Source organism: Corvus cornix, chromosome 2, assembly GCF_000738735.6.
Source record: "Corvus cornix cornix isolate S_Up_H32 chromosome 2, ASM73873v5, whole genome shotgun sequence".
Taxonomy (NCBI): Eukaryota; Metazoa; Chordata; class Aves; order Passeriformes; family Corvidae; genus Corvus; species Corvus cornix.
This window is the reverse complement of record NC_046333.1, coordinates 42,673,440-42,687,960: the sequence shown is the minus strand read 5'-3', so window position 1 is coordinate 42,687,960 and position 14,521 is coordinate 42,673,440.

The following is a 14,521-nucleotide window of genomic DNA, read 5'->3' as shown; positions in this document are numbered from 1 at the left end:
TACGAAGTTTAATTATTGCAATTATGCACCCAGAACAAAAGGCTCTCTAAATGACTTGGGGGATTGGGGCTTTGGTGTGGTAAATGATTAGATGCTAGACTATTCGTGGTGATATCCTGGTTCCTTAGAGAGCTAGTAATTTCAATGTGAAAGACTCTGTGTTTGCTGTTGCATTTACAAGTTGTGGTATGCTTAGACTTTGCAGTACAGCTTGATCGTCACACAGCTGGTTGCATGCTTTTGAGACTTGTGTGAATGCCTGGTCATTAATGTATATGATAGATAGAAGATTATGGCATATGCTGTTGAATGGCTAGGAAGTACTTGTTATTACAGCCAGGCTGTAGTTTGATGCCTTTCCTCCTCCAAAAGAGGCTTTGCATTCTTTTTTTAAAGTCTTGATTAATCACCCAAAACAAGCCAGTTATGTTTTTGCACTGTAAAGTTTAATAAAACTTCATCCTGTTTTATCTCTTAGTAAGCTAGTTTGTGCAGTGGGTATAGGACTTTTAGATGGATTAAAGCCATTCTTTCAATATCCATTATTTGTTGGCTGTGGTTTTTTAACTCAAGTAACAGAAGTTGTCTGATTCTGTTACAGATGTAGCACAAACCTGGTTTAAAACTAATTGAGGGTAGTGGCAAAGCACTTTCCTGCTGGCCTTAAGGTGTGTGTTTGTACAGGAAACTCTCAAAATTGTCTGAACATCCTAGGAAAATACTTCATTTCATTCTCCATCCTCTAAATCAGTATATTTTTCCTTTATAAATCATCATCTCTGGGAAATGCTGCGCTGAGGAGTTGCATGCAGAACCACAAGTAGAGGGGGGGGCGGGGAGGGAGGAGGGGTGTCCTCTTTGTGTTCTCTGTTGAATACTTTTCTCTTATGTAAAAAATAGAAAGCTTTTGTCCAATTACTGTGGCTCTTTCCTGAGTTGAAGAGGTCACATGTAATTAAAATGTGATGGAAATGTCTGTTTTATTTCAATTTGTGAGCAGAGGACAACTTCAAGAAACCGCACTGTGCACTGCCTCTGGCAGCAAATGCGGCTTCAGAAATCCCTGCGTCACCAGATCTTGTGCTAGGGAACCTTGCCGAACAGATTGTGCTGACACAGATATTGGCAGGTCTACAATATAACCTGAATCAGAGGAAATACACAGGCTGGAAAAGAAACTTGTTTTTTGAAGGTTACTCTGAATGTGGACAAATTTGCTCATTTGATTCACTGAGCAGCTGCTAAACAAATTTTACTGCAAAAAGTGAGGCAGCTGAAACTCTTCCAGGGAAGTTAGGATCACCAAGTCAGGAACTTTTTGAGCTGATTTTGTTTGCTTTAGGTTACTTTTTTGTTGGTTGGTTGGTTGTAGTAATAGATTTTTTGCTTAGGTTATATGAGAAAAGGCAAAGACTTACAGAATACTCTGCAGTTAGGAACACAGTAAAAAAATCATGTACATTTCTAGATACATTGCTAACTGAATTTGAAACTTAAAGTAAACTGCCTAGGCTGAGTAAATTGCTTTTATTGCTTACATCTTTTTCCTTTTTTTTTTTTCCCAAAACTGTAACAAACTTCTGGATATCAATGCAAGCATCAATGCCCACTGTTGGTAAGTATTTGATCCAGAGTTTTTGATCCAAAGACTTCCTTTGCTAACTTCAGTGAGCTGGAGAACAAACTTGGCAGGCAAAAACTAAATTTGTGTCACAAAGTAATGCTACTTTCCATAAGTATAAACTTACCTTTTCAGTGCATGTGCTCTTTCAATTAACTGTAAAGAACTCTGCTCCTCCAGCAGTAGAAGTCATAGAGCACCAATTTTTACATGATAAGCTGGTTGTGAAGCTCTTTTCTGAGATCTGGACTTGTGCAACAGAAATAGGAAACATCAATCATGAGTGCTTCCAGGTTACGTTATGTCATTACGAAATTGGTTTCCCTTATTTTTAATTCAGGCTGTTTAGCAGTAGGTGGCATCCTACTTTAATATTACAGAGAACTGTAGGCTTGCTAGCAAGCGTTGTCACTCAGTCTAGAAAATTCTTAGAATTTCTTTTCTATTTGTACTTGTGTGAAGTATTACCAAGGAAAGACATTTTTTGGCTTAAAGCAACAGAAATTTGTGTGAGTTCTGATGAGAGTACTATATACTGGAAGCTTGCTAGAACCATACAGTGAAAATCCTAGTTGAAATTGAATTTGGAATTTGTTTTGCAAGACTCGAACCAGACCTTTTTAAATCAGGAGAGATGAGCAAAATCAAATTATTAAAGGCTCTTCTGAGAAGCTGGATTGGTTTCAGCTTTCTCGGATGCTCATTGTGTTCTGTCTGCAGTACCAGTGGGAAGTGAAAATAATTAATCCTGAAAATTAGATTGAACAGCTGTTCAAAGCAATGAAAGGAAGGAAATTAATTGCTAGTATTGATACACTATCCTTAAGTCATCTCACTCAATATCACAAAGTGTCAGATTATGTGCTTAGGTAGAAGCTAGTGAAAAAAGTATAACTCAGATGTGTTTAATGGAAAAAAATCTAAAACAAAGTTTTGAAAGGAAAAGAGTTACTGATGGCTCTAAGTGATAATGCAGAAGGAAATTGGGAATGGTAGGAGTCTTGGGAAGTGGATGATAAGGAAATCAATCAGTAACTGAAGCTGGTTTTGTGAGGTCTTAATATGGTTCAGCAGAATCCCTGTGAGATGGATTAGCTATTCTCTTTTCAGACTCAACAAAGGTCCTCGGGGCTGCTATACCAGCCTCCAAAAAGATTCCTAGCTTCCTTTTCCTTCCCTCCAATCCCCCTCTGAGGTTTTTGTGTATAGAAATACACTTTCAGTAGAATTTAAGTGTAGACTGTAGACTGCTGAGGTATCCCTAAGAGTATTTGAAATACCGGTACTCTCTCAAGTTTTAATGGGAATGACCAGGTGTAGGTAGTATTTGAGACTCAGTGACATGAACTGGGTGAGTTACCTCTTTTGTTTTAGCATGTATTTATTTGTGTGGATTTGAGCCAGGACAGATTTACCTAACAGCTGCTCATTCTCTTTCTAATATGATAATTGTATCATGCTGAAAAGGAAGAATACTCAATGGTTAAATGTTTTTGTGTATCTGGCCCTTGTCATGCAAATAAGCAGCTTTTGTAATATTCAAAATCACATGGGTGCTCAACATAAAAATATTTCATTTATTGTCTAATCTTTTCTCTTTAAGCTGATCCCTTAGATTTTGCATAAGAGAGCAGCTCTGTTTTAATAAGTGGTAAAAGATTTAAGCCTTGTTAAATGTTCCATGAAAATGTACAAAGACATAAAAGGTGTTTAAACGTTAGTTTGATATGAATTGTGTATTTAACTTCATTATAATAACTCATTTGCCTAACATCATTCATGTACTTATGTAACCACCTGAATGTGGGCTGTGGAGAGACAGGTTTATGAAAGAATTTTCATGGCACACACTTTCATCTCAGTATTTATATTTCTGAAAGGAAAATGTTACAGTAACATGATAGGTCTCGGGCCAATGCACCTTGGGTATTGCTGTCTCTACAGTCTGCTTCATTACTGATGTCTCTGTGAAATATATCACTTGCACATTCAATAACAAACAATAACACTGAGTTATGTGTTGTTATGTATTGCAGATGAAGTCTTGCTAATGTTATAAACAGTGTTTGGTGAAGGGGAACAGCACTTCTCAAATAAAATAACACCTTCCTGTTTATGTTTAGTTCTTACTAATTTACCATCCATGATATAAGTACAAAATAGGAGAAAATATAGTTAGAAATGGGACATGGGAATTTCCGTATGTGTAGGCTGTATAGAAAGTGAGAATAATAATGAAAGAAATATAGAATGAGTTGCTGTGAGACAGAGTACAAAACATATACAGGAGAAAAAAACCCCCAATTTTAGTGTCAATTTTATGTTTAGACCATAGCTGGAAACACTGTCTTTATCTTTTGCCAATTTCAACTGTTCCATAACGGTTGCTGAAATGCTTTCTTTAGGTTTTTGAGGAAAGAGAATGGATTGTTCGCTTAACAACATCTAAATAAAACTGCAAAAAAAATCCTTCTTTGCTAAAAAAAATTAATTCCATGTACATCTAAAACTTAAAGCCAGATCAAATACAGCCAAGTGAATTGACTAATCAAGTCTGGGTAGTATTTTTTCATTTTTTATGGTTTTTTTTTAATGTTCATCTGATCTGAGTCCATGACACCTGCAGTGACAGCAATAGATCCAGTGGGAACTTACAAAATGTGTATGTTGCACAATGTTTAAAGCCAAGGACCGGAAGCTGTGCTGTATCTCCATCACCATCAGTACAATTACACCAGCAGAGACCTAGGCTTTTTGTCTATTCAAGAGCTTTAAAACATATAAGTAACCAGGTCATGCTGTGGCTGGAGGCAAACATTGACCACAGTCCTGGAAAAATGCATGTTGAGAGTTTAATACTTGAGTATGCTTATCTTACAAAACACACTGCAGTGAGTGCTAAAAGTATTTCACTAAATACAGCTTAATGTTAAGCATATTACCAGTCCTATATTAGTATATGTTTTAAGTGTTTTGCTGGATTAGCTTTGGAGAACATTAAGCTTGTGCTCACAGTACTTGAGCATTGATTCCAAGTTCCTTTTTAGAGAAGTAAGTTTAGAAAAAAGGCATGTACTTACTTAAGCACAAGTTGTATTCAAAATATTTGCAACGGTCATGTTGTCGAGAATGGGAGTCCTGATGGTTATAAATAATTTGCTTCATGCACAGTGGAGGAGAAAGTGAGAACACCTTCTCACGCATCCATTGGAACTTACAGAAAAAAACAAATGGTCCTCAGGAGGCAAATTTACACAAAGCAATTAAACATTTTTGTAATTCCTGTACCTTTCCTACCTGCCTCTTTAAGCATCTAAAAACCTTTAAAATTTTGATCTTTAGTTGTTAGTACCTTGAACTCAATGTTTTACCTGACCTTAATTGAAGTTCGAACAGAATGAAGCTGATCCTTGCCCTTTATTTTAGTCAATAAACTGTGATATGAGAAGATTCTCTACTGTAATTCTTGTAATTCTCAACCATTAGTCACGAAGTGCTTTAGGAAAGATACAAATATTCCAAAGACAAACAAAAGTAAATTGCAAACATTATTTCACGTCTTCTTCGGAGTAAGAAAATGTGGTAATACTTCATGTGAAATGCCATGGTGGTCTCTGTTTTGCCTTAAAGGATGTGAGAGTCCAAATGCAATCTTGCATTTTGTGCTATTTTAGGTAGGTTAAGAGGCCCAAACATCAGAGGTGTTACAATAAGCTTGTTACTATGTGAAATTGAATGAGATGAACTTTCAAGAGAAGGACATCAATATTTAGCAGCTCCAACAAATGTAGAATATTCATTCCAGAGTCTGGAAGTGTACTCAAATATGCAAATATTCCAAATTTGGAAGACACATTCACAGTTTTGAAATTAAATGTTTGTGAAGAACAAAAGGATGAGTCAAAAGTTATTACAATAAATCTGAGAACCACAGTGTAAATTCATAAACTTTGCCTGTCTTGCCAAAGAGGACAGAATTAATTCCATAGGCAGGTTGGCAGTTATTAGGTGAAAACCTAGACTTTGCATTCTGTTTTTCTCAGTTGTGTACAAGAAAAATACTAAATCAAAAGGATAGAATAAGACAATAGGACTCTCATTTTACTTATCTAATTATCTTACTACTTATCTACTATTGCCTGTTGATTACGAAATGCTTGTTTTTCTTGTTTACCATATGTTATATCAGTTATATCACTACAATCCTTGGATTTTTCAGCTGGCATTTTCATGGATTTACTTATTTTCATGGATTCATTTATTATTTGCTGTAATAATTCCTTTTGTCTTGTAACTGAAACAAACCTCCTAAACCCTGATTTCTGCAATAGTTATGATCGCATTTCAGTTCTTTACAAGTTGTTCAAGTGTTCATTCTGCATATAGTTTATCATAAAATGTAAACAAAACCAATACATTTTGACAATTAGGGAAGAAAGAGCAAAGTGCTTATCTCAACTGCTAAAAGAATATAACAAACGAAAACTACTGTGAGTGATTTTTCTCTGCCCAGGGCAGTAAACTCTAAAATGTTCCAGCTGTAAATATATCTTTTCAACCATTTACAGAGCATAGATAATATCTGTTTCTTAACCTGTCTTTTAAATATCTGATGTAAATTTCTAATGAAAAAAAAAAAGCTGTTTGGATTGCAGGAACCTAGAAGTTCATTTGGAAAGTATATTTCAGTAATATTAAATTTACTTAGGAAAACTGTAAGCTAATACCAATGAGATAACACCATAAACTGCACCTACATGTTTAGACGTGTATATATAGCTTCAAACAAATTGGATTATAGAGATTTGAAATAGCCAGCCCTTAATGTTCATCTTCTGATGGGTGATCAGAAAGTGGAGATATACATAAAGGCTTGTTCATAATGTTGATATATTTCTTAGCTTACTTGTGATGCTTATTTTTGTGAGGCTTTTGATTGTTGATTCCTGTGGATACCCTGGTAGACCAACTTAACTAGAAAAATGGTACTAAAAGCTGGGAAAATTAATTCTGTCCAAATCCTGAATTTGAAGCTGAATGTTTCTGCTCACCCTGAATTTGATTACACATTATTTTATCCCACTAAATTGCTTAAGATAGAATAATTAACACCTCTGCTGTTTGACACTAGATCAAATACATGGATGTGATCACAGGTTTCTGTCCCTTAGTATGAAACAAATTAATTTAGTTTAAACCTTAATCTGAAGAGGTTTTTAGCCCAAGCAGAAGAATAAGATGCTGGTTCTTGGGAAAGAAATATGCTTCAGAAGAACACCTGGGAAACCTTTTCCATGGCCAAGAAATCTCAAAACAATACTTATAAATTGCCCATGGATTTTAGAGTGTTCAGTTCTTACGAACGTGGAAGAAGCTGTGAGCTTTTTTTGGGACAATGGCTACATTATCTGTTTTAATTTCAGCTCTTCATGGGACAAAAAGTGCTGACACAAATTCTGTACTGAGCTTTAAACTGCACTGTAACAGCAAATGCCATCCTAGATAAAAGATTAGTCTTGAAAATTGTACCAAGAATATGCCAACTAGTCTATGCAAAAAGGATAAGGATATTAATGCAACCTGACCAGGGAGTAGATTATACTATAAATAGGACTCTGAGGCTGCATCTAGTGCAAGGCTGGTCATTTCCTACAAAATCCATTGCATGTATATCTGCCCTAATCCTGTAACATGATCCTCAGTCTAATCCTTACACCTACCTATTATGCCATACTAATTTTCCTATGCAGAGAGCTGTGCATACCCAAGGCTTTATTTGCTTGGATCTCTTGTGGGATCAGAGCACTGCTTATAGATGGAACACATAAAAGCATATGAAAGGTTTTATATAGAAAGTAAGCTAATAGAGGATTGACACACCTGAAATACCAAATTCTTTGAAATAATGAAAAAAATTGGGACAGATCAAAATCTAAATAAAACTAAAATTCTTCAGGTTCAAAGTGTCTTGCGGACTAGTATGATGTATTTTGGAGCTGACTGGAGTTCGAGATTCATTTCTCCAGACAAAGTCCAAAAATAACCTGTTTCTGCCCTGTTGGGGGTTAGCTGGGAGAAGAGCACGCAAAAGCTAGATGAATGTGATTCCAGCATAAAACTCCCCTTAATCCCAAATTCCACATTCTCACAACTGTTTCAGTTACAGACAAAAATGCTGTACTTTTTTTCTTTTTTTTTCTTTTTTTTGGTCTCTGCACAATTAAGCATTGCCTGAATCCTCCTGTTTGTTCTTAGACCAGGTGTGCTGCCCCCTCTTCTCTCCCTAGATTTCATCTCCTCCTACTTAAACCTTGTTTTGCCTGATGTCTCGTGTATTGCACAACAGATTTAGTCTAAAGCTCAATCCTGTGCCAAAGATGGTAACTTTCACCTATTAGATGTTTCCTTATCTGTCTACTTATGTAGGATGTCTTTGCCAATTCTTTGCCTTAGTCATTGAGATTCTTTTTCTCTGAACAGTGAACCCTTTTTCCTGCAGTGTTCCTTTTCTGTCTCTATCTCTTTGCAGTGTTCCCCTTTGCAAATGTGTAACTCAAAGTACACATTCAGGGAAGACACATTTATAAAAATCTTTCCAAAATAAGGGAGTAAGATGTATGTTTTTCTAATAAGGGTGACAGGGTAGTTTGTTTAATTTATTTATGAAGATTTGGAGTATCTTCTAGGTAGAGAAATATTACTTGTGAATTCTGAAATATCTGCTGGTTCTTCTGTTTAAATGGTCTCATGAGAAGAACAACTAAGAAACTCTTATTAAGATGGAAAAGAAGTTGATGAGTTGGAGAAGATTAAAAAGCAAATTAATCAGTATCAAGGCTGATCTGTTACAGCCTTGATGGACCAAGTTAGACTCTTCTTCCTTAATTACTTGCAGTTTAACTGTTGTCTTCTGAAGAACTTGTAGAAATAAGATTTACTACACATCAAAAGGTTGTGGAGGATTTTAGTTTTTTAGTTTATTTTTAAAATAAAAAGAAAGAAAATTCAGTGATCACTGGTATAATAGAAAAGTCATGTAACTGTAGTTAACAAAACCTTTATCTCAAATCTGTGGAAAGTGTCACCTATTGCCTTTCCTATATTTCTGAAAGGATATATGTATTGCAGGATCTTTACTAAACTTACCTATTCTAGTTGATGGGAGGATTCTTGAAAAAAAGTCTAACCCACATTAAACATTTTTTAAATTAATACTTCTTTTTTTCTTTTTTCCTTTTCCCCTTCACTCCTTCTTCAATTAGGAAAAGGTGTTATTACATTTAGTGGTCTGACAAATTTTTTATTGCCTCAACTAACTCTCAGCAAAGCATTTGATCTTGGTGAGTCTGTACTTATACTAATAACTCATCTTGGGGTTTTTAATGTACATTTACACTTTATGCACAGGTATTTTGGAACTATAGTAATATATTTTAAACACATTTTTCTCTAACAATTTTGGAAATTTCTTAAGTTACTGCTTATGACATTTTAATAATACATCAATACACTTTTTAATCTCTGTGTTCATTGTTATTTACAATCTTCTGTGGCAAAGATTAAAGACCTCAAGATACCTTTAAAGTACATGCCAATTAAGGTCCCTTATTATGTGTATTGAAGTAGAAGGTACATTTGACCTGCCATAAGTATTGACCTTGAATCATTTCTGTGTAAAACAATGCTAAAAGATTTAAGTTCACATAGTCCAAGAGTTTAGCTTTGCCAAGAGTTAGTTGAGGCAATAACAAATTTGTCAGGCCCCTCAGTGTAATAACACCTTTTCCTAATCAAAGAAGGAGTGAAGGGGAAAAGGGGAAAAAAAAGAAATATTCATCTATTGTTTAGATAATATGAAATGAACAAAATATGCTGATTATACATACATAATGGGGAGAACTTCAGTTTTCCCTGTTGGGAGTTTTCTAAAGCAAAACTTAATATCTGGCTTCAAGTTATTGCTGTTGACTTCTGCAAAGCTTGCCAATTGCACCTTAGAGAAAATATGCTCTTACTGTTAATACCCAAACAAGCCATATAAACGAGTGGTATCCATATCTACCATTAAAACCCCTAAATATCGAAGAATTTTCACTATCTCACTTTAGTAGGATGTTTCTGGTAGAAAAATTAGATGTCAGGTCTAATTTATATATTAATATAAACGTCTATTAAAAATACATACATCACAGCACTAATTTCTGTGTCTTGATGATATGAAGTGATTAGAAATACTTGTACATTATGAGCCTGGCATTTTCCAATGCTCTTTAACTTGTTTCAGCCATTAATCTTATATTTTAATATGAGATTTTAACTTTTTACAATGCAGTAAAATCTAAGAGAAAAGAAGAAATAAGACCCAGTAATGCCACCCAGGATTTTTATTAATGAATCCTCTGTCAAGGCAATTGCACTGGAAACAAAATTGAAGATGACATCTAGTGAAGTACTATTCTGTTTCCTTTTGAGTTTTCTGGGTCTTGGTAGTCTTTCGTGACTTTTAGTGATTTATAACAAACAATGTTGCTGTCACATCCTGCTCTCTTGTCACTTCATGAATGGTCACCAAAATCTTAATTAAAATTAGCACCACAGCACTGCTAGGGACCAGCACAGCTGTACTGCTTAATTCTTTCAGCATTACCTGTGGTGCTTTGCAAGTCAGAAATATTAATAAAGTAAAACCAGCTGGCATGTCTCATCCTGCTCTTTATTGCACTGGTGCAAGTCAGGAAAAATATGGCTGAGTGATGCAAGTTATTTTGGTGACGTTGAAGAAGCTTAAGCACAATATAAACTGTGCTCAAAAAATATCGGGTAAGGAACAGAAGAAATTATTTTAGACTGATTTGGTTTAAGGATTTTAAAATAGGTGTAATTATGAAGGAATTTGTTCTGTCTTTGGAGTTGCTTTTCAGTAATGGTATTTAGAAAGTGATCATGAAATTTAGATAGCTCTTTCCCAGTGTTCAGGGGATATCTGTGTGGAAGCATGGTAGCACAATTTCTAATTAACTTTGGGGGATCTGTGGGAGGAATCACTTTTTACATCTGCATGTAGGAAGATGATGTTTAAAGCTTAAGAGCAAATCCCATACCTAGAGCTGTGCTTGTGATTATTCTCTATTCAAAGCATCCTTCTATGTCTCTTATACAATCAGTATCACCTCTTAAACTTTTGGACTGAGTTCTCCTTTGTTTTCACTGAGCACAATCTTGCCTTGCAAATAATTCTGATACTGTAATCTTTGAATTCAAGCAGATAAATGGTAACGGATTACATTTTACAATGAAATAATTTTAAACTGTAGATCATAAATAAGTGCAGATCTGATATTACTATAAAGAATATTCTCAACAGCTATATTGGTATTCACTAAGTGAATTCTTTAATTCTTTCCTTTTCCAAAGAAAGGATTGGGACCAAAATTAACACTCCTTATTAACAGGTGAACTGAATCAGCAACTTTTTTTGAGATGTAGAATAATCTACAACATCCTTTAACATCAACATTGCCTCTGATGCCACAGTGAGGGTAAAAGGCTTATGATGTTTTTCATACCCAGGAAATACAAAAGAAGCCATTACAGTGCTTCAGTCTCTTCTGAATTCAACTTTCTTTTAATCTTTACTTTTTTGCATTAATTTTAAGAACAAAATTCTGGTCCTATTTACTTAACCATAAAGTTCATCGCCAGAATTGTAATGTAGCTATTTTATTTTACTTTTTATTTAATATTAATAGCATTATTTTTGAGGGTTTTGGCTTTAGTTTGCTGGGGGGTTTGCTTTTGTTTTCTGATGAAATCCAAACTCCACTCAAAGTAGATATTGTTCATTCAGCTTTGGATGCTAATTCTGTGCATTTCTCCTTTATGCAGTACTTTTTTCCAATAAATAATGGTTATTTTTTCCCCACATGATGGTGCTCAATTAATGTTAGAGCAATTTTGTGTCTTCTTAATTCCTCATTGTTTGAAATGTGGTTCAGTAACTTTCTGAACACTATCTAATCTCTTCAATAACAACTGGTAATTTGTTTCCAGCTTTATCAGAAGTTTTTGTGAAATTTTGTTGTGTGAACATTAACCATGTCCACACAATCCTCGGAGGTGAAAACTATGATTCCGCTTTTATAGATAGGAAAGTGAAAACAGAAATAGAAATTTTATAACCTTATTAATTTTGACATCTGATAGTATATTCACCATTGAACAATTTTTTTTGTTTGACCACAGAGCTACCTTTAGGTCTTAATTCACTTTCTGCTTTATAGAAGAAAAGAGACAGCATCTTCTCTCTTTGTAAGTATGATGGACACATGAAACCTGGGTCTGTGAATGTATGAAGAGCTTTCTAACAATACAGAACAGAAAATCAATATTGTATAAATCATTATTCTACATAGTTAATCAATATGTATAATGAAATTAGACCTTATCTGTGGTTTCCTATATATTTCAAAAGGAAATAGAAGCATAAATTGCAGCCTAATATGATGGTGATATCTGTATATTTAGACCTTGTGCATCTACCACAGTGCTTTTCCAGTACATTAGTGAATGGCATGTCTCTGAACATTAATTTTGCATCCTCTAACACCAGTACTAAAAAGAAATTAGGCTTTTGCCAAAATGTTTCATGGGTGTTTGTCAGGAGCAGAGGAAAAGTGAGGTTTGAATCTTTAACTACATTCAAAGTACCGTCATGTATGGATTCTTCTGCTTGCTTGCAACTTTTTCCAGTTTATAGGAACTTAGTCTCCTCCTCAGCCAGAGGTGCTGGCTTTGCATTTAAACTTCAACCCAAACTGCCCCTTGTTTGTCAGAGTTTTAATTATGCAGCTCTACTCTTGAGAATTCTATATTCAGAGAAATTCTGTTGTTGGCTTATGCTCAACAAAAGGCAGCGGCCAGCGTTTCTTGAAGCACAATGATCATTTATCAGGATAATATTCTCAACACACACTACTTCAGACTGAATTAGCCTGTTCATGGCAGATGAACAGCAGGTTGCCATTCTTTGCCATTTCCTAGTATTTTAAGGCTATTTCATAATTCCCTTTTTGCACTGGATGCCAAGGTTAACAAACAAATAAGTGGGTGGCAATTTCAAGCACAAAAGTAAGTTGCAGGCAGTCCTTGTTAATTTGATTTTCACTAGCTGTTTTCATTTGCATAATTGTGTAGCAGGTAAGTTGAGGTCGAATGGTTATGCCAGGGAAGCAAATCCTAACTTCTTGTTTTATGAGGTAATTCATGGTACTGTGGAATATTAATAACAAAATTTGGAAAAAGTTCTGTTGGTTAGATCACAAGTGAAGAAAAGAAGGTGTACAGTTAAGACCAAAAATGCTACAGCATGCTCCTCCTTACATATATTCTGTGCAAAACTCTGCCCATGCCCTCATTTCTGGGTAACAAGCAATATCTAAAAAGATTATACAGTGCCTCACAATGTAATGTGCTATGTTCAGCGCCCAAGTAGCTGTGGATAAGTAGGGGGAAATGTATGGCTGAGATTTTATTTATATACTGTTGAGTAATTTGAAGTAGCAAACCTTATTTTCTTAGATAGTCCTTCTGGTCTAAACTGCAAGCCCCTGAGTAAACTTCATTTGCAATCTCTGGATGCTCATGGCATTTTGAAGAGTAGCAGCAGTGCTATTAGCCCTTAATTTCTCACCTTTGTTACTGTCTATCTATAACTTTTATCTATATATTTTTACATATATTTATGGTTTTGAATTCAGCAAAATGCTCCACAGTGAAAAAGACAGGAATATGGGTAGTGGGCTATTTACTTAAACTGCTTATAAATTTATACACAAAAGTCAAATTTAGATTCCATCTGTTCCTTACCTGTCCTTGCCAGCAAAAAAGATGCTATACTTTAGCATTTTTTAAGATAACTATACTAGGCATTATGTCCAGATAACCCAGATATTAAAAATTAGTTTAACAAAATTGAAAGCTGACTTCTTGAAACAAGATAAAAATCACCTGGGTTTGTATCTTAATTCTCCTTAAACATTAAAAAAAAAAATAAATAAAGGCCGAATTAAAAGCAGTCTGTGACTACTCAGAGTCCCTAGTTTGCTTTTCATTTAAACCTTAAAAAATAATTTTCCAGAACTTTGCTGCAAACTTTCAGCTGCTACTTTTACCTCCCTTTTACACAGGCTCATCTCTTGTCTGCTTTTCTGAGCTATTTCTTCTTAGCTCACTGAAATTTCAGCCTGTTAAAGTTGTCTGCTTTGAGCAACTCTAGGCTTCTGTGTTTTGCAGTTAACTCTCTGAAGTACCAGCCTCTATTAAGGAGGATTACTCTTATGAGAAAAAGTCCCTAGAATATGCAAGTGCAAATACAAGTGCAAAATAGAATACTACACTTCAATTTCTCCTCTTTTGTAGTTTGTGGATTTTTATATACATTATTTTTGTAATATGTTTTATTAGTTTTACTTCAGAGGCATTTGAGTGGTTGCTTTGTGATACACAGAACACAAACATAATTTTTAGGAGCTTAATTGTTACTAATTGTTCATAGTACGTAGCTATTTCCATAACCAATTTATAACAGTATACCATAATTGTGAGTACTTGTAAAGGACAGCAAACTTCCTTCCTCTTTTGTAAAGTTCTCAGAGATGAAGAGGCCTTCAGCATATTCTCCTTATAAAGAATTTGGTGTCCCTCCCTCTTGTGCATCAGCAGAATTTCCTTGTGTAGAGCTTTCACTGCCATTGTTACCACATCCTCCTGGCCAGTTGTGAATATGTTTCAATAACTGTAAATTGTGTTCACCCCTATCAACATGAAATATGCCATGCAATTCCTCTGGCACATATCCATACTTTCTGAGGTGTGTGCTTGCATAATTTTTTGGCATTCTTC